We start from the raw sequence: 26457 nt of genomic DNA, 5'->3' as shown, positions 1-26457 counted from the left end.
TGGAGAAAGGTTCTGAGCATCGTCAGATTTTCTTCTATGAAAATGGCATTTTGTGGTGCCTGTTCTTTAGATTTCCAAGTGTGCTCCCAGGTACCAAACAGGTTGAAGACCCCTGATGTAGTTACCGGTACTAAGTCTGATAGCCCACTCCATCTAAAAGCTCAGATGATGAGTTACGAGCACATAACATCCCATACACATAGGAAAAAAATTAAAATTTAAAATCCCATTGCATATGGCCTAAGTACCTCAGTGCTTAGTCAGGTGGGGAATACATTTTGGTTTAAGAAGGTATTCCCTGAATTGTTACGCAGCCAATTTATTGCCAATCTACTACTAATTGTACATTGTAGTAATCCTTTTAGGTCTGTTAACTTTTGTAGTTTATCATATTTTACTTTACTGCACAACCCTTTCATAGATTCTGGCTTTGATGCACTTTATAAATCTGTAAAATAACAAATAAACACTGAATTTTTAATACTCTTATGAGAGTTGTGCCATTTTGAAAGGCCTTTCCAATAAACAGTGTAATGCTATGCCTACCTAATCAGAAGTAAATACCACGGAGCTCAGTGAGACTTACTCTCAGACAAGTGTGGCTAGGAATGCAGCCATCATCTTATATAGAACATAATGTACAATAAATGCAGACATACCAGTATAGTACAGGCTGGTTTTATAGAGCACTTATACCTTTAAGTCCATAAGTGATTAAATTATAAAGAACATCTAATACCGCCAACTCTATAAAATTAGGATATAGACTTCTAATAAATAAAATATTTACAGACCCCCATGGCTTTCCATCCAACCCTCATAGTCTCTAAACCCAGAAAGAGGAGAAACTCAAAGGCTCTCTCCGCAAAGGCTCAGGATAAAATATTACTTCTTTCTTTTCCTGGTTGCAGTTGAGGCTGGTGATCACAAGATGGCACTAAACTGCCCAAATACAAAGTTGGGTTTTGTAGGGTTTTTAAGAGACAAACTTTTTTTGTCTCTTCTGAAATCTTAATTTGAACCAGAACTTACTAGGGCTCAAGCTTTAAACCTGCCTTCATTGTCCCAGATTTTCTCTTAGATGCATGGGTTTTTCCTTGAATGTGAGTGTGCCTCTGAGCGCTGGCACAGTACCTTCAGAGATACTGCCATGCGTCTGAAATTAGGGCGCAAGATCAGAGAGTATGGTTTCCAGGCAGGTTTGAGCCCCTCGTCTTTTTTAAAAATGTAAATGAATCCTCTGTTAGTTATATATATGAATTACTGCTGCCAAATAGGTAAAGAATAAATATTTTCTGGCAGAATCCCACTCAGGGCTTATCCACAAATTTTCCTCCACTCTTTCCAGGCAGAGACACTCTTTAAAGCTCTGTGTCTGAGCGCCTCCCCCCTTTAAATTATAAGCCCTTCGCTGGTGTAAGAGTCTGCTAGAGATGATTTTCCAACCTTAATGTTGTGGACATAGAGCAATGGATGGCTCTCTCTGTCATGTCCTGCCAATGCACTTTCCAGAGGCATTGGGTTGGCCTGTATCACAGATAACACAGGATTTGAAGTTTGTGCCAATTTCTTTAAAAAAAAAAACACCAAAAAAAAACAAAGGAGGGGATGAAGACCCCCTCTTGTAACATATCTATAGAGATAAATGAAATAATTCGTTTTGTAGCACCCTGCTTGTGGTTAACGCTTAGCTGGAATGAAATATTCAACGCAGCAATAGAGAAATTAAAATAATAATTTATTTGTCAGACAAATAAATGAGAGGCACAGTGGTATATGGTTACCAAGCTCTGGCCTGGCCTCCTGCCATTATGGCCAGCACTTATATTCCCTCAGCCCAGCACCCTTGCTCCTCCTTTGGCTGCATCTGTCCAATCAGCCTGGTTGAAATTCCTATTGGCTGCCTGCTATATCCAATCACAAAAGATACACCCATTTCCTATTACCTTTTATGGGAGACAGAGAGCTATATTTTCTTCTATTTATAAATGGCAAACAAGTAGCCATTAACCTCTACAAGGCACCTTAATTACCAGATAACCTTTGGCCCCTCTTTCCCTATTCCCTACAAACCAGATGGTTTTTAATCTCATTTTAAACAGAGGCTCGGCCACCATATGTCAGGAGCGCTCCGATGGTGCTTCCTGCCCGGCAGGGTCTGTAGTCTCTTCCAACTCCATGATTCCATGACTCCATGAAATAAGAATCTAACATAAGAATCTAAATTTCTAAATCCTTTGCATAATTACATTTAAGCCAATATATTTAATACATAACATATATAGTTTTTTTTATAAGCAAAGACGTTCACAGTAAGAAAAAACTTAAAAACACTTTCTTCAGAGAGAAGCCCCCCTTTCCCTAGCCAGTTACTGTTTCCATTAGCTCCTGCCGTTTGTCCTATTTGTGGCACAATACTCTTACTATTTACCAGCTTAATTGTGTTTTTGCAACTTGATTATTCTGTAATTTGTAAGTTCAGTGACCTTGCTTCTCAGCCTTTTTATGACCGTAATAAACCAATAAACCAAAGGGGCCCTCTTTAAGATGAGCACATCTGCCGATGCACTCACTGCCTGGCACGAGAGATGCTGCCTGGCATGAGAGATACAGATATTTTAAAATATATTTTAAGCTCATTTTAAGAATACAGGTATCTGATCAAAATATAAGCCAATATAAACCTTGATTAAAAATGCAGTCTATATTCAGATGCCTCATTCCCCCCTTTCAAGCTCAAGGACCTTCATACCAAGTGTCCTTGATAGCTTGACCTTCATCATATTCCTGAGGTAAAGCTCTGTATAGGGCCATGATATGAGGTAGAGTTTCATTTGAAACCATCTTGCTAATTGTACTTCTAAAACATGAAATGATACATGGCATCATACATAAAACCATTACCACTACTGTCAAGAAAAACAAGCAAGACAATAGTATCCCTTTGAGTCCTGTGACATTAGGTAACCAATTGGTGAGCCATCCCATATCCCATCCTTCCCATGTTTGTACTGGTACATGTGCTATATTCTCCATCTTTGTAGCCAACACACGGATTGCCTCACCATTATCAGAAATGTTAAAGCAACAGGCATTCCCTGTCAAGTTCAAGACTCCACATAGGCCTCCCTGCCTGGCAAGTACATAATCCATTCCCATTTTCAGCTGCAAAATGGCGGCTCTACTTTCATCCAACTGTTGTGCAATAAGTCTCAAACTCTGGGCCGTTGCATTGGTTACAAGTTCCACTACTGCTTGCAATCGAATTATTCTGTTTAGATTATAAATAGGATCCCGTGCCCCTTGTATGAGCTCACCAGGATTCCAGGAGGCAGGATCATAATAGGCTATAATGCGCTCTGGCGGCCAATCATCAGTACCGCTCCAACTTTGGGTACTTCCTCCTGCTATACGAGAAATATCAGCATTCCTTCGTGTTCGCTTGGCCGAACTAGTGGGCATAATCCACATTGGTGGTAATACCCATCCCAGGAAACAAGTCCCACTCCATTTGGAAGGGAGTTTCTTGTATGCCCATTCTCCACATATCCACCACAACCATCGGGTCTGAGGTTTTTGGTACGTGGAGTACAGAAGGCGAAATATCAAAAGAGGTAGAGAGTTCACAGTGCAGTATGTTAGATTGCCTTTTTCTGTCACAGTTATGTTCCATACCGCTTTCCATGCATGAATAAAAGGAGGTGCACAGGGCAAGGTATTCCGAGTTCGATAGGTAGTACCGTGTGCCCAGGTATGACTATTCTTAATATAATCCCAAGTATAGTGACAATGAGAAGAGCCTATCATGGTAGAATCAGCTGCATCTGATGATTTATGTACACAGAATTCCCCTTGTACAGGTATAACTCGTAATGGTTTAGTTGAGTTCCATCCGGGGAAATTCTGTATTTCTGTTTGGTGTGGCATTTCGCTTACCATACCAATGGCATCTAATGGTATCGGTAATAAGGGCATACCTCCCTCTGAATCATCTGGCCCAAGAGAGCAAACAAGGCAATTGGTCCTATTTGCAACATTGGCTACCATTTCAGCTAAACCTACCCACATATTGTGGTCATGGCTGAATCCATATTTAGCAAATTTGGTCAGATTCAAGGACCCTTCCCCTTCCCAAGGGATCAGGATTAATAATAAAATCATGTTGATGTCTAGCATATGCATTCCTTCCACAAAAGATTACCTTATTGTGATAGCAAATAAATATTAGTCCCAATATAATTCCCCCAGTGACAGAAATGGGGAACCACCAAGACCAAAACATATATCCCGAGGATCCCCAATGAGTAATATCTCTGATAATTGTTCCACAAGGGGGGGCAGTCAATCAATTGTATAAGAGAATCTTCCCTTTCACAATCACTGGTTCAGATGCTCCTCAAGCTTCAGGCGTGCGCAGGTCAGCCAGCTTCCAGGTTGTGGCTGCAGCAGGCCGGTCGTCTAATGTTGCCCGTGACCTAGCCCGTTCCCGGTAGGGCTAGATACAGGGGTTTTTGGAGAGAGTCAGTTTTAAAGGATTAGAGGGGTCACCTTTGCACGTCCAACTGCCTTCGGACTTCTTCAAACGGGAGTGATGAATCCAGGGGGTCACCTCAGCTACCTTCACCGCTGTTGGAGTAGAGAGCAAGACGGTGTAAGGTCCACGCCACTTAGGTGCAAGTGGATCACGTTTCCACTCTTTCACCCATACGCTATCGCCAGCCTGGAACTGATGAATCGGCTCGGCAATGCTGCACGGCGTGCGCTCGAGGACCCACCTGTTAAGAGAAACAAAAACACGGGAGAGAGATTGCACTTGTCCCTGTGTCACATGGTCTCCTATTTGTTTAAGATCAGCTGGAATATCCTGAACAAAGGAGGGCGGTCTCCCATACAGGAGCTCAAAAGGTGACAACTTAAGTCTTTTTGTGGGTGCACACCGAACACGAAACAGTGTTATGGGTAACACATCTACCCATCCCAATCCCGTTTCCTGGGTTAATTTTGCCAATTGGGTTTTCAGAGTCCGATTCATTCTTTCAGTTTTCCCTGAACTCTGAGGCCTATAGGCTGCATGCAGTCTCCATTTCACTTGTAGGACTCGACATACTTCTTGTACTACTTGATCAATGAACGCTGGCCCATTATCACTTCCAATGCATCTAGGTAACCCAAACCTCGGGATCAATTCAGTGAGGAGTCTCTTAGTTACCTCTCGTGCCTTTTCAGTTCGGGTGGGAAAAGCTTCAACCCATCCGGTAAGAGTGTCTACAAACACAAGGAGATACTTGAATCCCTTAGAAGGGACCAGCTCGGTGAAGTCCACAATTAGACTTTCCATGGGGACATATCCCACATGTTGGATTCCAGGAGGTTGTACCGGTCCCTGCCTGGGATTGTTTTTAGCACAAAGAACACATTTCTGTGAAATGCAAGTTGCTAATTGTGATAGGTTAATAATATACAACTTCCGACTGAGACTCTCTCTGGTTGCAGTACCGCCAAGGTGAGTAGATTCATGATAATTTCTTACAATTGTGCCTGCTAGATGATGAGGTACATAAATCCTATTGTCCGGCAGGATCATCCAACCGTCCTTCACAACTGCTCCTTCCTGTTCAGCCCACTTCCTCTCTTCTGGGGTATAGTGAGGTTTAACTTCTTCTGGAACTACCTCTGGTATGAGGGCTGCTATAAATCCTCCCACAGGCTTTTGGGCTGCCTCTCGGGCTGCTTTGTCAGCCGCATGATTTCCTCTGGTTATTGGATCCCTTCCTCGTCCATGACCTTTGCAATGCATTACAGCAATCTGTTCTGGAGCCCATACTGCTTCTAACAGGATTTCTACTTCAGGTCCATATTTCAAGGCCTTCCCGTGGGCTCCTATTAGACCTCTTTCTTTCCATAGAGCTCCATGTGCATGCAGGGTTAAGAAGGCATATTTAGAATCAGTATAGATGTTTGCCTTACATCCGGCTGCCAATTGCAGAGCTCTAGTTAAACCTATAAGTTCAGCTTTTTGTGCTGAGGTGCCAGCAGGCAAAGCTTCAGCTTCCACAACTTCCTCATTGGTGACCACAGCATATCCTGCTCGTCTGGCACCTTCATGCAGGTAACTGCTACCATCAGTATAATATACAACATCTGGATTTTTCAATGGTTCATCTTTCAGATCGGGTCTACTGGAATAAACTTCATCCATTATTTGAAGACAATCATGTGATTCATCATCATCTACCTCTGGTAGGGGCAGCAAAGTCGCTGGATTGAGCATATTCACTACTCGTAGATGAATCCTGGGATTTTCACACAATAGGCCTTGGTATCTAGCCATCCTTGGGTTCGTTAGCCAATAACTACCCTTATATTCCATGAGTGTCAGAACAGCATGAGGTACATTCACATACATCGTCTGGCCGAAGGTAAATTTATCAGCTTCTTTGACAAGGCTTGCAGTGGCCGCTACTGCCCTTAGGCATGGAGGCCATCCTTTTGCTACTGAGTCCAATTGTTTTGACAAATAAGCTACTGGACGGTTCCAACTTCCTAATCTCTGGGTCAGGACTGCCGCTGCAATCCCATTCTGTTCATGTACATACAGCTGAAAGGGTTTTTCCGAATTAGGCAGTCCAAGGGCTGGGGCCTCCATAAGTCGTTGTTTGATAACTAAAAAGGCTTGTTGCTGCTCAGGTCCCCATACGAATGGGTCCTTTTCTGCACCTCGAGTGCTTTCATGTAAGGGCTTGGCCAGACTGCTGAAATCAGGTATCCATAGTCTACAAAACCCTGCTGTTCCCAGGAATCCTCTAAGTTGTTTCCTTGTGGTAGGTTCCTTGATAAGGCAAATAGCTTCTTTCCTCTCTGGTCTCAATGCTCGTTGTTGGTGTGAGATGTCAAAGCCCAAATATTTGACCTTTTCTAAACATAACTGTGCCTTTTTCTGGGAAACTCGGTAGCCAGCTTGCCAGAGCAAGTGGAGCAGTTCCTCTGTCCCTTCTTTACAGGTATCAAAATCCTTTGCTGCTAGTATAAGGTCATCTACATATTGCAGAACCACCTTTTCTCCAGGTATTGAGGGGTAACTTGTTAGATCCTTCGCCAAGGCAGTGCCAAATAAAGTTGGGGAATTTTTGAATCCCTGGGGCAATCTTGTCCAGGTTAGCTGGCCTTTTGTTCCTGTTAAAGGGTCTTCCCACTGGAAGGCAAATATAGGTTGGCTCTGTGGTGCCAGCCGGCAACAGAAGAATGCATCTTTCAAGTCCAATACAGTAAAAAATGTTGCTTCTGGTGGGATCAAACTCAGCAGGGTATATGGGTTTGGTACATTTGGGTGCAAGGTCTCGATAGCCTGGTTTACGAGCCTCAAGTCCTGTACTGGCCTGTATTCATCTGTCCCAGGTTTCCGAACAGGCAAAAGGGGTGTGTTCCATTCTGATTGGCAGGGCTTAAGCAGACCATATTTTAATAGGCGGTCCAAATGTTTCTGGATGCCCTCTGCTGCTCGCCGGGGTAAAGGATATTGCTTTACAGATACAGGGGTCGCCATAGGTTTTAAGGTTACTACAATTGGAGCTATATTCTTGGCCATTCCTGGTGGGCTATTTTCGGCCCATACTCCTGGTGGCACCTGTAGGGTTCGGAGGAGCTTGTTTAATTCTGTATCCAATGTGGGTTGGACTTGCAAGGCTGACATTAGGCGCCATGATTGTTCCTTAGGTACTGAGAGGGTAATTATTCCTGCTGCCTTTGATGGCAGTTTCATTTCTGGACCTCGAGGAGTGAAGGTGATTTGGGCCTGCAGTTTGGACAGCATATCTCTACCTAAGAGAGGTATTGGACACTCAGGTATATACAAAAACTGATGGGTTAAACGATGTCCCCCAATCTGGCATTCCAAAGGTTGGAGGAAAGACCTCTTAGCTGACTGACCAGTGGCACTTTTAATGACTACACTTTTGGATGCCTTTTTCTGCAATAGTTCTGGGAGTACTGAGTATTCAGCCCCAGTATCAATCATAAAGTCTATTAAATGGCTCCCTAATTGAATCGTGACCGTGGGCTCCTGGAAGCCTAACTTTATGGAGTCCGGTCGTTCCTAGTCTTGGGTAAAATCCTCCTCTGCCAGTCCAATGAAATTGTCTCTACTCTGTCCTTGTCCAGGTCTCTGATATCTTCCATTTCGGATCATTCCCCGTCCCCGTCCCTGGTTTCTTGGGCCGGAGCCTGGGCCTGGGCCTGGGCCTGGGCCTGGGCGTACTTCTTCCAACCTCAGGGGTTCAGGACACTCCCGCTTCCAATGACCCTCCTTCTTGCAATTCGCACATTGATTCCTTCCCAGTGGTGGATTCCTTCCCCGCCCTCTTCCTCCATTTAAGGGGCGGTAGTCTTGCTTCACTGCTGTGGCTAGCATTACCATCTTTTCCTTCTGCCACTTCTTCTTCTCTTGCTTCTCAGCCTCATCCCTATTCCGATAAACTCGGCGTGCAATGGCCATAATTTGGCTCATCAGCATCCCTTCCCATCCTTCTGATTTCTGAATTTTCTTACGAATGTCAGAAGCGCACTGGGCCACAAAAGTAGCAGTAATCATTCTACTGTTTTCAGGGGCTTCAGGGTCAAAAGGAGTCCATATACGATAGGCTTCCTGCAGCCTCTCTAAAAAGTCTCCCGGACTCTCATTTGGTTTCTGTTCTACTTCTGAGACTTTAGACATATTAGTGGGTTTTTGGCACGCCCTGCGGATACCTTGCACAAGCGTCTGGCGGTAGGTGGTAAGCCTGGCCAGGTGAATTGCATTGTTTGGATCCCAATTAGGATCTTCCAAGGGAAAGTTGTCTTGGAGATGACGGTCAATATTAAAAATATTTCCCACTCTGGCCTGCTCACGCAAATATATCTGTGCCTTTTCAATTATGTCTCTTCTTTCCTCAGTGGTGAAAAGAGTATTCAGGAGCTGGCGACAATCTGTCCAAGTAGGACTATGAGTATTTACTATTGAAGTCACCAAGTCCATCATAGCCTGAGGTTTTTCTGCAAAAGATGGGGTGTGTGTTTTCCAATTCATCAGATCCGTAGTTGTGAATGGAATGTACTGGAGGGTCGAAGTTCGAGGTGGCCGTGGTCCGAGTTGCCCATTAACCAGCACAGGCTCCTCAAGTGCATCAAATACTCTTCTAAGAGGGGCTACTACGTGACCTTTCTCTTCACTTTGCTCTAGGGGCCTCAAATCATAGGGGATGGTATTTGTCCCAAGGCGTTCTTTTAGCAGCTTAATACGCCTGGCTGTATTGCTTGCTGACCGATTAAGGTCTCCCTGTAACTTCTGTAATAATTCTCTAGGACTTGGATGTACAGGGGTTTGGGGTAGGCAATCAGTTGTTCCATTAAAAGAGACTGTAGATGGAGTTCTACTGGGACTCACAGATGGAATAACCACTTCTGCTTGGGCTTCATTATAGGACTCCAATGCCTCCTGAAGATATTTATCATAATCTATCAAGGAGTCAAGTTCTGTGTCTCTACCCCCATTATTCGTTCCACTTTCTTGCCTTGGGGTTACAACTGGTGGAGGGTTTGGATTAGGCTCCCTTCGATGTGGAGCATAGGGTGGAGGTGGAAGCACCTCTTCCTCTGGTCCCTCAAAAATGGGTTTGAGTTTATTTGGCAAGATTCCTTTCCTAGCTTCGGCTTTTACAGCCAATAATTTGCATCGTTGGACTTTGCATTCCCTTATCCATGGAGGATTTTTATTTAATGTGCTCAGCCAGGAATCTATATATGAAAATTGTTCTGGGCACCCTCCAGTTTCTTTGGTGATGTTAGACCAAAGTTTGCTTACTAAATTTATATCAAAAGTTCCCTGAGATGGCCATCCAGTATTTTGTTTCGGCCACTCTAATTCACATAACGTTCTCAAGCGCTCTGGCGTCATTTTGACTCCATATGCCCCTGAGAAGGCTTTCTTAAAATTATTTAACATACATTCAAGAGGTGTATTTCCCCCCTTTGAACCCCCAACTCCCATTGTATGGCCCTGTGAAGTATCCACTCAGTCACTCACACACACGCTTCGTGGGGTTTCTTGCCCAGATGGAGTCGCCTCACTGGGAACCGAAGTACTACCCACTCCACACTCAGGTCAGCTACAGATTGCTCTGTACTTTCTCACACATACAATGCGCAAGATACTTCACCACACTCTACCTCCCATTCTTCCCTTTTCCCCCACCAGACCACCATCTGATATACCCAACCACCTAGCGTACTCAGTTCCCACTTACTGAGACGCAGAAGTTTGATCAAGACTTCTCTTCCTCCCAATTAATTGGAGGGCCAAAAATCCCTTTGTGCACTTACCCTTGGTTGGTTCCGTTTCCCCCCGGTCCGTCGCCGCCAGTGAGCAGGGTATCAGACAGACGAGACTGCTGCGTTCCCCTGGAAAAAATTTTCCCATGCGCGCTGGGTAGGCAATCAGTTGTCTTCTCTCTTGTACCCTGTCCAATAGGGCGAAGGGGCTGCGTTCCAGCAGACCACTTATCCGAGTCACGGCACCATAAAATGTAGCACCCTGCTTGTGGTTAACGCTTAGCTGGAATGAAATATTCAACGCAGCAATAGAGAAATTAAAATAATAATTTATTTGTCAGACAAATAAATGAGAGGCACAGTGGTATATGGTTACCAAGCTCTGGCCTGGCCTCCTGCCATTATGGCCAGCACTTATATTCCCTCAGCCCAGCACCCTTGCTCCTCCTTTGGCTGCATCTGTCCAATCAGCCTGGTTGAAATTCCTATTGGCTGCCTGCTATATCCAATCACAAAAGATACACCCATTTCCTATTACCTTTTATGGGAGACAGAGAGCTATATTTTCTTCTATTTATAAATGGCAAACAAGTAGCCATTAACCTCTACAAGGCACCTTAATTACCAGATAACCTTTGGCCCCTCTTTCCCTATTCCCTACAAACCAGATGGTTTTTAATCTCATTTTAAACAGAGGCTCGGCCACCATATGTCAGGAGCGCTCCGATGGTGCTTCCTGCCCGGCAGGGTCTGTAGTCTCTTCCAACTCCATGATTCCATGACTCCATGAAATAAGAATCTAACATAAGAATCTAAATTTCTAAATCCTTTGCATAATTACATTTAAGCCAATATATTTAATACATAACATATATAGTTTTTTTTATAAGCAAAGACGTTCACAGTAAGAAAAAACTTAAAAACACTTTCTTCAGAGAGAAGCCCCCCTTTCCCTAGCCAGTTACTGTTTCCATTAGCTCCTGCCGTTTGTCCTATTTGTGGCACAATACTCTTACTATTTACCAGCTTAATTGTGTTTTTGCAACTTGATTATTCTGTAATTTGTAAGTTCAGTGACCTTGCTTCTCAGCCTTTTTATGACCGTAATAAACCAATAAACCAAAGGGGCCCTCTTTAAGATGAGCACATCTGCCGATGCACTCACTGCCTGGCACGAGAGATGCTGCCTGGCATGAGAGATACAGATATTTTAAAATATATTTTAAGCTCATTTTAAGAATACAGGTATCTGATCAAAATATAAGCCAATATAAACCTTGATTAAAAATGCAGTCTATATTCAGATGCCTCAGTTTAACTTTGAAAACTGATTTCTAAGGTTGCAATCCTAACCCCATTTATGTGGAAGTAGGTAGCCCCAACTAATTCAACAGGACTTACTTCTGAGCAGACGTGGTTGGATTTCTTTGTAAGCGTGAGATTTTATTGTTCCTTTTTCCTTTTCCTTGGGCCCAGGTCGAGTCACACAAAAATCTAACAATTAAAATAAGTGTAAGGTAGAAATTAAAATAACAAAAAATTACAAGAAACAGCCAATACAGTACCAGAGTAACAGTGCACAGCAGCATAAGCGAAGGGAAGATAATCCCTTGACCAAAGGCCTTCGTGAAGTATATTGAACAGTTGAGCAAAAGCACAGTCAGTGAAGGTGCAAGGAGGGTCTCCCCTGCTGATTTTAACACCCAAAGCATGGTCATTGTGCGCAGAGGCCTTCCTTCAGATTCTGTGTTTGTAAAAGCCTGCAGGCTGGGCCTGTCTTAATTTTGATTTCATGTAAGCTACTCAGGGACCCTTTTCAGCTGGAAAAGTAGGATACAAATCCTCAAAATAAGTAATTACATCAAGAGGTGAAATGCTGGACGCAGGAATCCTTTTGCTAGGGCTCCACAAAGATCTCTTCAGAAAATGGGAGTTTCCTTTACTCTCAATAAAAGGCCCTTTTACTCTCTTCCCAGTTTCAGTTGGGTACAGGCAGTAGGCCACAACCAGTTAGGCTTAAGAACTAGAACTGTCTGTATGGTACCTGGTGAAACAAAGGAGAACTTTGAATACTTTAAAACCCCAATTTTATCTCCTGCTGTCAACTTACCCACAGAGGGAGCCAAGCTTCTCAGGAAATGGACAGAAGAGTCTCATCCTGAATTCAGTTAATAGCCTCTCCTTAAGCTCATAAGCTATGTGACTTGGGGAATTTGTCCCTCACTGAGGATCCCCTGATGGGTTTTGAGGTGAAAGGACCTTTTAATTATACTCGAATTTGTACTCTGTGGATGTTCAGAAGTTAACTTGAAACAGCTGCAGGCTGACTGCTGTGAAACCAATCAGCTACTAAGATCTACCTGTCGGTATGCAGATCCATCCTGCTTTCTGTTATGCATAAGAGCCTTCCTGGAAGATTGAGTGTGATTTAGAGAAGGGGGGGGCAGCATTTTCCACTGAAAAGGATTTGTAAGAAAAGAAGGAGGTGTCTGCATATATTGTTAGGGAGATTTGGGAAGGTGGGGTCAGGGAGATGTAGATCTTAGCTTGGAGGAAGATCTTAGCTCAGTGGCAGATCTTTGGGCATCTACCAGTAAGGCTAGGAAAGTGGCCTGTCTGAAGCCCAAGACAGTTGCTGCCACTCAGTGTCATATACAGTGGTACCTCGGGTTAAGTACTTAATTTGTTCCGGAGGTCCGTTCTTAACCTGAAACTGTTCTTAACCTGAAGCACCACTTTAGCTAATGGGGCCTCCTGCTGCCACCGTGCCGCCAGAGCACAATTTCTGTTCTTATCCTGAAGCAAAGTTCTTAACCTGAAGCACTATTTCTGGGTTAGCGGAGTCTGTAACCTGAAGCGTATGTAACCCGAAGCATATGTAACCCGAGGTACCACTGTATAGAGAGAGGGGCCAATTAGCTGACTTGGTCTATGCAAAATCCTGTGTCCCTAGGCCGATGGATAGCACTACCTGTGCTACCATGCTTGCTTATGAAGGGGAAACCAGAACATCTACACTTTTCTCCCAGCAGACTGCTTGCAACTTCAGGGGACAGTGGTCAAGGGAAGGGCTGAACAACCAGCCCCTCGATAGCTCTGCACCCCAGTAAGAGCCAGCATGGCGTAGTGTTTGGGTTAGGACCTGGGTGGCCGAAGTTCAAATCCCTTCTCAGTCAGAAAGCTCACTGGGTGATCTTGTGCCAGCCACTATCTCTCACCTTAACCTACCTCACAGGGGTGTTGTGAGGGTAAAATGGAGAACCTTGTAGCTACCACAAGCTCCTCGGGAGAAATGGGAATAGAAATATAATTGTGAAATATGATAAAATAAAGATATTGGGAGATCAGATCGCTGATCTCTCCTGTGTCACATCTGTTGGTCAAGGATGGGGAGCCTGTCACCCTCTAGGTGTCATTGGATCCAGTCATCACCAGCTCCAGCCGGTATAGATTAATGGGAGCCACCAGTTCCGCATCCTAGATTCATAGTCAGAACAAACTAGTGTGATCTGTATGTGCCATTGAACCAGGGACACTGCCAGCTCCTGGCTTCCTGAGGCAGCCACCAGAGCACACCTCCCAGGAAGACCCCTCTGCTGATACTTGGCCTTAAAAATATAATAATAATATCAAAACCCTAAAACTAAAATAATTAAAAAAGAAAACCCACCTCAGTACTCCAAACAGTACTGGGTGGCTGTGTCTAACAAGCATAATTTCCCACGGTGCCCCAAGGTAGCCTCACTGCAGGGCATTGTGGGAAATCTAAATGATGGCTAGCTGCCAAGCTGCCCATTACTGCTCAGAGCGCTGCTGCCTGCCAATGCTGCCAGAGGAGGCTTTCTGCCCAACGCCCCTCAAACCCAGAGCCAACCCTGCGCTGGACACTTCAGCAGCACCCAGAATATTGTGTGTAGCTGAACTGTGGGGGGCTCCTTGGTCCCCCCCCCCTGAAATGAGAAAGGTATAAGACATTTTGGGGGTGGTATCTGAATTAGCACCAGCCGGCATATTTATGTACCTACTCATCCTTCCCTGGCGGAAAACCTACAAGTAAACAGGCATAAACTAGAATGCACACGAAAGCTCATACCAAGAACTAACTTAGTTGGTCTTTAAGGTGCTACTGGAAGGAATTTTTTTGTTATCAAGAGGCACTTCACCAGAGTTCCCTATGAAGAGGGGTTGTTTGTTAAACCACTCTTGAGAATTGTAGCTCTGCGAGGGAAATAGGGGGCCCCTAAGAACTCTTACGTGGCGCTGTGGGTTAAACCACAGAGCCTAGGGCTTGCCGATCAGAAGGTCGGTGGTTTGAATCCCCGCGATGGGGTGACCTCCTGTTCCTCGGTCCCTGCTCCTGCCAACCTAGCAGTTCAAAAGCATGTCAAAGTGCAAGTAGATAAATAGGTACTGCTTCGGCGGGAAGGTAAACGGCTTTTCCGTGCGCTGCTCTGGTTCGCCAGAAGCGGCTTAGTCATGCTGGCCACATGACCCGGAAGCTGTACGCCAGCTCTCTCGGCCAATAAAGCAGATGAGCGCCGCAACCCCAGAGTCGGTCACGACTGGACCTAATGATCAGGGGTCCCTTTACCTTTACCTTTACCTTTAAGAACTCTTAGCACCCTTGACAAACTAGCACGTTTGCAAAGGAGGGTCTGATATGATTTCAAATTGGACTGGGGGGTCACATGTTGAGATTGGTGTGCTCCAAATGTTGTTGGACTACAAGTACCATTAGCCCCAGCCAGCAAGGGCTAATGGTCAGGAATGATGGGAATAGTAGTCCAACAACATTCCACAAGCCACCAGTTCCCCATCCCTCTATTCAAGCACTTCACTACCGTATTTCACTAGCTATGGACAGAAGTCTTCATCTGACAAGAAAATACTATTTTTTTGTTAGATGTGCAGCTGCCATTCACTGCAAGCACAAATGTACTGCATGTGGAGAAGTTGTGTTGCTTCCTCTCTTAGAGCTGTGAATTAGCTATCATTTATTCACAAAGAACTCTGTGTTACTTGGACACTTGCATGCACCAAGAGCAGGACAGAAACCCATTATAGATACCTTTCTGAACCATCTATCTATCTAGACAAACTATCCATCTATGCAAAGTATCACTAGCTAGGGAAAACCACACTGCTTGGTAAATCAGCCCCTTCCATGCTTTCCAAAGAAAAACTACCACTCGGTGGAATCCGACTCTTTTATATGTTTCAATAATACAAATGAAATTTAAGACTCCTACAGGGCTGTAAAGCTGTAAAATATTTGCCTTTCAAAATCTCCCCAGCCTAATAAATGTCTCACGCTTGCTTTTCTTTTTATTCTGTTGCATTCATAGCTTCTTTAAAATATACTGTTGTCTCGCCGATGGGCCTGAGCCACAGAACCTGCTTTCAGTACCAGAGTCCATCTCTGAAACATGCTGAATTTTTCAACTTTGCTAAAAAGTTATAATATGACTTGGGAATTCAAAAGATAATTTGGTTAATTAATACTGTATACTTTAGTTTTGCTCGGTAAGTAAAATGTGTGTAAAATTGCATAGAAATTGTTAAAAATGATTGCCAAGTACTATTCTTTATTCTTATTATTTAGCATTACCTGGCATTTTCAGAACGTAAAATTAAAATTATTTGGTTTTCTGAAAGCAGTTTTTGTTCTTCTTCATCAAACATATGCAAAGTTAAATGTTGTCCAGTCACAATATAATAACAGATTTGAATTCCTCACATCTCAAAAGTATATTTTTAAGACCCCTCATTGAAGAAATTTGCAAAAATTATGTTTCACCTCCTAAAATAGCATGCCCTAGGAGTGCTTTCCTTTGCCATTCAGGAGCTATGCTTCTCTCCTACACTTTTGGGAAGAGAAGAAAAGGCTTCCATGATAAGGAGGGCATCTTCCTGATCATGGCTGAGCCCCAGTATCTCCTAACTTGAGAAATTAGCTGCTGTCTGTCCTTAAATAGGTATTTTAGACTGTGAGTTAGCCTCCTTCAAGGGGTTGCTCGGGGAGGCAGGAGAGCCTGAGCCCCAGGATCTGCCTCCCCACCCTTTGATTAAACAGCCTAAATTGTATCTATATATAAAAATTAGCATGTGCACATTTTGTGCAATGTTGCAGCCTACGTTTGTGCCCCAAATCTTTCAAGTGTGGGAGATTTTGCAGTCAAACCTAACAATGCATGTCTGTGCTGGTTAGTAAATGAAGGGGTTAAGGAACACAGAGCTGAAAATTTTCTAGAGAAAAGAAAGGGTTGCATGGGTTGCAAGTAGCCGTGCAGGCAGTGTGCGTATTCCAAACATTAATATTTCTGAGGCGAAGATTCAGTCTTCATAGGGTGTTGCTAAGATGTGGGAAGCTTATTCAAATAAGGACCAGTTCCTTAAGGCTGCCTTAAAAACCATCTTCATGGATCACTGCCTCCCCTTCATGGATCACTGCCTTGCCGTGGCGAAGGGCTTGAAGAACTCAGAGAAGCTATGAACTACGCCGAGCAGGGCACACAAGATGAACAGGTCATAGTGGAGAGTTTCGACCAAACGTGATCCACCTGGAGGAGGAACCGGCAAGCCACTCCAGTATCCTTGCCAAGAAAACTCCATGGACAAAGACAACAGGCATATAAAAGTTATGACGCTGGAAGATGAGCCCCTCGGGTCGGAAGGCGTCCAACATGCTACTGGGGAAGAGCGGAGGGCAAGTACAAGTAGATCCAGAGCTGATGAAGCGGCTGGGCCAAAGCCGAAAGGACGCTCAGTTGCGGATATGCCTGGAAGCGAAAGGAAAGTCCAATGCTGTAAAGAAAAATATTGCATAGGAACCTGGAATGTAAGAACCATGAACCTGGGTAAGTTGGAGGTGGTCAAAAATGAGATGGCAAGAATAAATATTGACATCCTGGGCATCAGTGAACTAAAATGGACGGGAATGGGCGAATTCAGTTCGGATGACCATCACATCTACTACTGTGGGCAAGAAACCCGTAAAAGAAATGGAGTGGCCCTCATAGTCAACAAAAGAGTGGCGAAAGCTGTACTGGGATGCAATCTCAAAAATGATAGAATGATCTCGATACGAATCCAAGGCAGACCTTTTAACATCACAGTAATCCAAGTTTATGCACCAACTACTGGTGCTGAAGAAACTGAAATTGACCAATTCTATGAAGACTTACAACACCTTATAGAAGTGACACCAAAGAAGGATGTTCTTCTCATTATAGGGGATTGGAATGCTAAAGTAGGGAGGCAAGAGATAAAAGGAACAACTGGCAAGTTTGGCCTTGGAGACCAAAACGAAGCAGGGCAAAGGCTAATAGAGTTCTGTCAAGAGAACAAGCTGGTCATCACAAACACGCTTTTCCAACAACACAAGAGACGACTCTACACATGGACATCACCAGATGGGCAGCATCGAAATCAGATTGATTATATTCTCTGCAGCCAAAGATGGAGAAGCTCTATACAGTCAGCAAAAACAAGACCTGGAGCTGACTGTGGCTCAGATCATCAGCTTCTTATAGCAAAATTCAAGCTTAAACTGAAGAAAGTAGGAAAAACCACTGGGCCGGTAAGATACAATCTAAGTCAAATCCCTTATGAATACACAGTGGAAGTGAAGAACAGGTTTAAGGATTTAGATTTGGTGGACAGAGTGCCTGAAGAACTATGGATGGAGGCTCGTAACATTGTACAGGAGGCAGCAACGAAAACCATCCCAATGAAAAGGAAATGCAAGAAAGCAAAGTGGCTGTCCAACAACGCCTTACAAATAGCGGAGGAGAGAAGGCAAGCAAAATGCGAGGGAGATAGTGAAAGATACAGGAAATTGAATGCAGATTTCCAAAGAATAGCAAGGAGAGACAAGAAGGCCTTCTTAAACGAGCAATGCAAACAAATAGAGGAAAACAACAGAATGGGAAGAACCAGAGATCTGTTCAAGAAAATTGGAGATATGAAAGGAACATTTCGTACAAAGATTACCATAATAAAGGACAAAAGTGGTAAGGACCTAACAGAAGCAGAAGACATCAAGAAGAGGTGGCAGGAATATACAGAGGAATTATACCAGAAAGATATGGATGTCTCGTACACCCCAGGTAGTGCGGTTGCTGACCTTGAGCCAGACATCCTGGAGAGTGAAGTTAAATGGGCCTTAGAAAGCACTGCAAATAATAAGGCCAGTGGAAGTGATGGTATTCCAGCTGAACTATTTAAAATTTTAAAAGATGATGCTGTTAAGGTGCTACACTCAATATGCCAGCAAATTTGGAAAACTCAGCAGTGGCCAGAAGATTGGAGAAGATCAGTCTACATCCCAATCCCAAAGAAGGGCAGTGCCAAAGAATGCTCCAACTACCGCACAATTGCACTCATTTCACACGCTAGCAAGGTTATGCTTAAAATTCTACAAGGAAGGCTCAAGCAGTATGTGGATCGAGAACTCCCAGAAGTGCAAGCAGGATTTAGAAGAGGCAGAGGAACCAGAGACCAAATTGCAAACATGCGCTGGATTATGGAGAAAGCTAGAGAGTTCCAGAAAGACATCTACTTCTGCTTCATTGACTATGCAAAAGCCTTTGACTGTGTCGACCACAGCAAACTATGGCAAGTTCTTAAAGAAATGGGAGTGCCTGATCACCTCATCTGTCTCCTGAGAAATCTCTATGTGGGACAAGAAGCTACAGTTAGAACTGGATATGGAACAACTGATTGGTTCAAAATTGGGAAAGGAGTACGACAAGGCTGTATTTTGTCTCCCTGCTTATTTAATTTATATGCAGAATACATCATACGAAAGGCTGGGCTGGATGAATCCCAAGCTGGAATTAAGATTGCCGGAAGAAATATCAACAACCTCAGATATGCAGATGACACAACCTTGATGGCAGAAAGTGAGGAGGAATTAAAGGACCTTTTAATGAGGGTGAAAGAGGAGAGCGCAAAATATGGTCTGAAGCTCAACATCAAAAAAACGAAGATCATGGCCACTGGTCCCATCACCTCCTGGCAAATAGAAGGGGAAGAAATGGAGGCAGTGAGAGATTTTACTTTCTTGGGCTCCATGATCACTGCAGATGGTGACAGCAGCCACGAAATTAAAAGACGCCTGCTTCTTGGGAGAAGGGCAATAACAGGCCTAGACAGCATCTTGAGAAGTAGAGACGTCACCTTGCCAACAAAGGTCCGTATAGTTAAAGCCATGGTTTTCCCAGTAGTGATGTATGGAAGTGAGAGCTGGACCATAAAGAAAGCTGATCGCCGAAGAATTGATGCTTTTGAATTATGGTGCTGGAGAAGACTCTTGAGAGTCCCATGGACTGCAAGAAGATCAAACGCATCCATTCTTAAGGAAATCAGCCCTGAGTGCTCATTGTAAGGACAGATCGTGAAGCTGAGGCTCCAGTACTTTGGCCACCTCATGAGAAGAGAAGACTCCCTGGAGAAGACACTGATGCTGGGAAAGATGGAGGGCACAAGGAGAAGGGGGCGACAGAGGACGAGATGGTTGGACAGTGTCCTCGAAGCTACAAACATGAGTCTGACCAAACTGCGGGAGGCAGTGGAAGACAGGGGTGCCTGGCGTGCTCTGGTCCATGGGGTCACGAAGAGTCGGACACGACTAAACGACTAAACAACAACAACAAAAACCATCTGCTTGGCGTGCCTGCATGCATCACTTCTCTGTGCAGAAACAGGAGAAAATTCTCCAGCATTTAACACCCTGCAAGATGCATGCACATGACCTTGTGAAATTTGTGGGTCTAGGCTACCTTTTACAAGGATCTGCTGCAAAAGAACAGGAACTGGAAAATATATATATATATATATTTTAAATGGTTTGAAAACCTGAGTAGAAGTTATTACTTCAAATTTACCTAAATTACTGAGTTTGAATGCAGCTGGCTATAGAAAGTCCATACTGCAGTCTAAGCTGCAGGATATTAAAAAGATTTGGTGTGAAGGGAAAAGGGGATCTGAGAGTAGGTGGCGCATATAGCAGGACTCCCTACACTCCTACATTTCTCCGATGAAAATAGGGACATCCTAAGGAAAAGCGGGACATTTTTGGATCAGATTAGAAACCAGGACAGCTTCTGTAAATCTGGAACTGTCTGTGGAAAATAGGGACATTTGAAGGGTTTGATTCCAAGGTCATTCCTGGACCTAATTCCTGAGATCCTTCTACTTGGAGATGCTACAACCCAAACCTGGGGCTTCCTGAAATCTGTCTGGCATGAGCGTTGTCCCGATGAGTGATCCGAAGAGTACAGAAGAAGCTAACCTGACCACACAACTAGCTCTCTAACCCACCATAGCGATTCCTTTGCGCACAGAAATTCACCTTTTGGCACATTTACTATCATTTTAGGCCAGCCTTGTGTTTCAGCACTCACATGGTTGCCAGAGGGGAGCAGGAATTCCACGCAGGCGAGTGAGAGGGCTCCTAGAGAAGAGATGGATCACTTAAACCTTTCTGTTTAGCAGCCCATTGGGTTTCTGTGCTAGCCATGAAGGAACAAAAACACCTTTCGTCACCTGCATGGAAATGCAGAGGGCTAGTGGAGGAGGAATGGAGTGGTCCATTTGAAAGAAGACTTTAGAAAAAGAAAAACTAGTCTTCCAGGAGACTGAAAGTCTGCATTTCTGTTGGGCTTCTCCTCTTCTGTGGTCAGCCAGAAAATGCAGGCAACTTTTGCAGGCAAGGAATTTCTGTAGGCTTATTAGGCATCACACAAACATGACCCTGTCACTCTCTTCCAGGACTTTTAGCCTGTAGGTGTTGGTATTTTAAGTCTTCTGGTCACTCCCTGGCCCATTGTTTGTAGTCTTTTCCCTTCTTTAGGCTGCAGTCCTCTACCTACTTCACTGGGAATAAAGGTAAAGGTACCCCTGCCCGTACAGGCCAGTCTTGACAGACTCTAGGGTTGTGCGCCCATCTCACTTAAGAGGCCAGGGGCCAGCGCTGTCTGGAGACACTTCCAGGTCACGTGGCCAGCGTGACAAAGCTGCATCTGGTGAGCGAGCACAGCACACGGAAACGCCGTTTACCTTCCCGCCAGTAAGCGGTCCCTATTTATCTACTTGCACCTGGGGGTGCTTTCGAACTGCTAGGTTGGCAGGCGCTGGGACTGAGCAACAGGAGCGCACCCCACCGCGAGGATTCGAACCGCCGACCTTTCAATCGGCAAGCCCTAGGCGCTGAGGCTTTTACCCACAGCGCCACCCGTGTCCCCTAACTGGGAATAAGCCCCACTAAATTCACGAGAATTTTGTTCTGAGTAAACATGCCAAGGATTGCGGTTGTTTTAAACTTCTTTTGAGTACAGTGGTACCTCGGGTTACATACGCTTCAGGTTACATACACTTCAGGTTACAGACTCCATTAACCCAGAAATATTACCTCAGGTTAAGAACTTTGTTTCAGGATGAGAACAGAAATATGCTCTAGCGGCACGGCGCCAGCAGGAGGCCCCATTAGCTAAAGTGGTGCTTCAGGTTAAGAACAGTTTCAGGTTAAGAACAGACCTCCGGAACGAATTAAGTACTTAACCCGAGGTACCACTGTAATGTGACTGTTCTAATTATTGCAAACAGCCCCTAGATCTCTGGATGAAGGACAGCATGATGATGATGATGATGATGATGATGATGATGATGATGATGATTTAAATTCAAAATAAAACTTTCTTTTTAGAAAATTGCTTTTTTACTCTCCCACCCCCCCTCCTTTTTTTTTAAGGGAACCGGAGTTCAAAATATGGGGGTCACTGGAAAATAATCACACTTAGAAAAGAAAGGAAAGGAAATCTGATAAAGGAGAAAAGGAGGGAAGTAGTGACCACATCAAATTAAATATTTCTGCTTCCTGAATCTTCTGCTTCTTGAGTATCCCTGATTAGAATCTAATATTTTAAACTGCCTCCTGTAATCTATGTAATGGCTCTGATTGTTTTCGCCATGTGTTCATTCCTGTCTGGCCCCTAAACTGGTTCTTAACATCTGCTGCAGACCATTATCTGCACCTTCAGGCTGCTGCGATCAAATACACCAGAGATAGCCAACGTGGTGCCCTCCACATGTTGGGCCACACGTTCAGTCATCTCTGGCATGTCCCCTTCCACAGAACATTTTTCACCCTCCCACCATAGCCCTTGGGGGGTGGGGGGAGGAAACCTTGCCCTGTTTTAGGCTGTGGATATATCATTTGAAGCATGTCCCCAAATAACCCTTGAAACTGTGGATTGCCCTTCAAAGAGCTACAATTCCCAGCACCCTTAACAAACTAATATTTCAAAGATTGGGGGGGGGGGGGAGAGAGTTATTTGCTTTAAATGTATGGTGTGTACACAGCGTAGTTTTCGCCTTCCCTCAGGGCAAGATGATCTTTGAGGTGATTTTGTTGCCATATACCCCAAATTTCCGGACATGCATAGAATACTGCTGTCAGAAAACATGTCTGGGCAAAAACCGGCAAAAAAAAAAATGTCTAGGAAAATCTGGATGTATGACAAACCATATCAGCAGTGTTGTTTTGGACTATTTTACTTTTAAAAACCTTTTTTAAAAATCGTTTTTTTGTGTGAAAGGAAGCTCAACAACTTTGTGAAAATATGGCAACCCTAGGGAGAGGCCACCTAAACTGGAATATTAGGAGCTGGAGAGCTTGTAGCTCTCCCAGAGGTTCGTCTTCTGTCTCAATATACTGTAGTTCCTGAATTGCAAAGAATGTTTGTCCACAGCATGGAATATTACAATAATGGACAAGCTTTTTGCAGAGGTTTGCAGAGGCTAAACTGCAGGCCAACACTTCTGTTTCTTGATAAATAGATGTAGATATATAAATAACAATTGGCCCCTTCTTAGGAGGAAGGATGCCGTAGACCAGGAATTCCTATGCCCCACAAATAACCCAGAGATGCATTTTAAATAAAAGGACACATTCTACTCATGTAAAAACACACTGATTCCCGGACTGTCCGCAGGCCGGATTGAGATGGTGATTCGGCCTCATCTGGCCCCCGGACCTTAGGTTGCCTACCCCTGCCATAGACGAAGGTATCTAATGGTGCAATCCTAGGTATGTCTATGCAAAAGTAAGTCCAACTCTTCTGCAAACAAACTGATTTTTATGTTGCATGTTCCCAATTTCATAACCTTTAATACCCAAGTCCTCTTTCACCAGCGGTTGCGTGATGAGTACAAAAAGAAGTGGTGAAAGAGGACATCCTTCTTCAGCTCCTTTCAATAGTGCCATTTCCGAAGGCATTTAATCTTATGCTAGCTATGCCTCCTGCATTTAGAAAAGACTGGTTTAAAAAAAAATCAAAAGTTTTCAATGCATCTAGTTTAAAAATGGCTACAGGCTTACTATGGCGTTTGCTATCCCTTATAATATTTAAGACTGCGAAATACTGTAGGTCTGATGCAGTGGTATCTTGGTTCTCAAAAGCTTTGGTACTCAAACAACTTGGAACCCAAACACTGCAAACCCAGAAGTAAATGTTCTGGTTTGCGAACTTTTTTCGGAAGCTGAACATGCTGTTTTGAGTGCCACACTTCCGTTTTCAGTGTTACACTGAGGTCTGTCTGTTTTTGCTATTTATTTTGCATTATTATTATTTTGAGGCTCTTTTTTGTTTTGTTTTTGTGAATGTGTGGAACCCAGTTCAACTACTGATTGATTGATTGTGTGACTGCAGTACATTGTTCATTGCTTTCATTTTATGGATCAGTGGTCTCGTTAGATAGTAAAATTCATGTTAAATTGCTGTTTTAGAGGTTGTTTTTAAAAGTCTGGAACAAATTAATCCATTTTGCATTACTTTCTATAGGAAAGCGCACCTTGGTTTTGGAACACTTTGGTTTTGGAACAGACTTCTGGAACGGATTAAGTTTGAGAACCAAGGTACCACTGTATTTGTCCACCTTCAATGCCTGATCTTCAGGGGCAAGTGATGGAAGGATATTTCTCAGAGACCGCTTTCCTGTCTGACAGTGAACCAAGAGTGGCATGATCAGAGGTGGTTGTACTTGGTTTTAGATGGATTTGAACAATCAGCCATAAATATTTTTTTTGATACTGATTTAATGAGTTAATTGGTCTGTAGGAATTTGCATCAGTAATATATTTGCCTGGTTTAATAAATAAAATTATTCAATATGATTGCCAAGTGTCTGGTATTTTATTCACTGAGCCAAATTTTATCGAACAGAATGATAGAAGTAGGTCTTTACATTTCTTGTAGAAATTTGAAGGAAACCTGCTTGGGCCTGGCATTTTGTTAGCTTTCATTTTTTTATTATGTTCTTCTTATGTTTTTTATTATTTATCTTCAATAAATTTCAAATGAAGGGTGCTGTTTTGTTCTTTATACAACACTGGCAAATGTTAACTTGTAAAAAAATGTATGAGTGATTTTTACTAACATATCTATATATATATATATACACACACACAGCGTATATACAGATTAGTGGTAGTGGTGGTGGTGGTTTGAATTTCCTTAGTATCAAAAGTACTGTATCCATATTTGCCCCCAAATGTTCCAGGTTCAATTTTTAGTAGTTTTTCTTTTTAATATGTTGTCACTTTAGAGCGGCAATTTCCTTTAGCATTAATTGATTCAAATACATAGAGGCTTTCCAATATCTCTGGTATTTCCAAAACTTCTTGTTTAGTATATGTTTCTATTAGATACATCTTCATTTTGTTTCCTAATTTTTATTGAACCAGTTTGCTTGTGTTGGATGTTTTAATTTCAGACTGGTTTCATGCATACTGGGATTTAAAACTTTACTGACTAATTGTCAGTTACTCCAGATCTAAACCCCTCTTTCTACAGTTCGATCCTAAAAGGCATTAATTCATTAAATGTTCAGAATTTCAATTTGTGCCAAATTAATTCATTATGTTGGGGTTGACATATAAAAACCCCTAAATAAACCTTTTCATATTAATTATAAGCAGATTATATGGAGACTACACACATGCTTAAAATGTGGAAATCTAAATACCTTCAATTTTATGAACAATAGCCACCATCCAAATGAAGTTTCATCATGCTTTTTATTTTTATTTCAAGTTCCACCTATTTATATTTCTGACAAATTACTGGAAAAAAATTCAAATGGTGATAATGAATTTTGACTTCCAAAGGGAGGAAACTAGATTAAGTAAATATTTTTTGTTCCACAGGACAACATCAGGTGGATGGGGTATACCCAATTTATATTATTATTATTATTTGTTTGTTTTCCAGGTGAAACAAGTCTATAGAATAAGACGAGATTACAGTAAACATTGGGTAGATACTGAATCTAAGCTTTCTACAAACCTCCCACTGCAAGCTCTCTCTCTTAAAAGTATTGAAATAAATACAAATCCATTTACTGTACTAACTGTACAGTTCTAACCTAGAAACTTTGGCAACATAAATTAACACCTGTTACTTCCCCACTTATCCCAATATTACATCATCCAAATTTTTGCCAAGGTGAGTCTGAGGTCCACTTTGAATTTGGGAATCTAAAGGTCTCTATACTCCCACGATCCTCTGGTGCTAATAATTACCCTACATTTATTTCTCAAATGAAAATGACAGACACCAACACAAATTAGATTTATTTTAACCAAATTCACAGCTTTATTACAAAAGGACAAGTGAAAATACAAGCCCTTAGATCTCTGACAAAATTTGAAAGTTTACTGTACTCAATGAAAAAGAGGAGGAAATTTTCCTAATTATATTCTAAATTACTTAATGTAGTCTTTGGATCTGTGGAACCCCACAAAAGAAATATGGGAACAGGATGCTGGCATATCAATACAAACTAATGATTTGAAAAAGATTAGGGAATCCAGACCTTTTAAAAACTTTAGTAGGGAAAGCTCATTAAAATTACTGTGTAGGTGGTACACACTCCATTACAAATATCTAAAGAGTTCTCCATATCACCTATTTGTTTGAAAGATTGCGATGAAACTGATACATACTGTATTATCATTTATGGTAGGACTGTACATAGTTTTAAGATTTCTGGAATTTCATTTTGGCAGAAATTATCCTCTTTGCTACTGAATCTATTATTTGTTGCCCCAAACTAATGTTGCTGAGTACTTTCGATAGTACAAATGCAGACAAA

At 42.9% G+C, this 26457-nt stretch overlaps 1 long non-coding RNA gene across 1 annotated transcript; it reads right to left on the bottom strand.

Annotated features, from left to right (window-relative positions):
• Nucleotides 1–1717: 1717 nt before the first annotated feature.
• On the bottom strand, nucleotides 1718–11563 carry LOC144325125 (uncharacterized). Its single transcript, XR_013390419.1, has 2 exons — nucleotides 10354–11563; nucleotides 1718–4775 (listed from the first exon to the last, which is right to left on the bottom strand). It is a non-coding gene; the product is annotated as an uncharacterized LOC144325125 (long non-coding RNA).
• Nucleotides 11564–26457: the final 14894 nt, after the last annotated feature.

The sequence above is a fragment of the Podarcis muralis genome, chromosome 13, assembly GCF_964188315.1.
Source record: "Podarcis muralis chromosome 13, rPodMur119.hap1.1, whole genome shotgun sequence".
Classification (NCBI taxonomy): domain Eukaryota; kingdom Metazoa; phylum Chordata; class Lepidosauria; order Squamata; family Lacertidae; genus Podarcis; species Podarcis muralis.
This window is presented reverse-complemented; position numbering and strand designations above follow the sequence as displayed.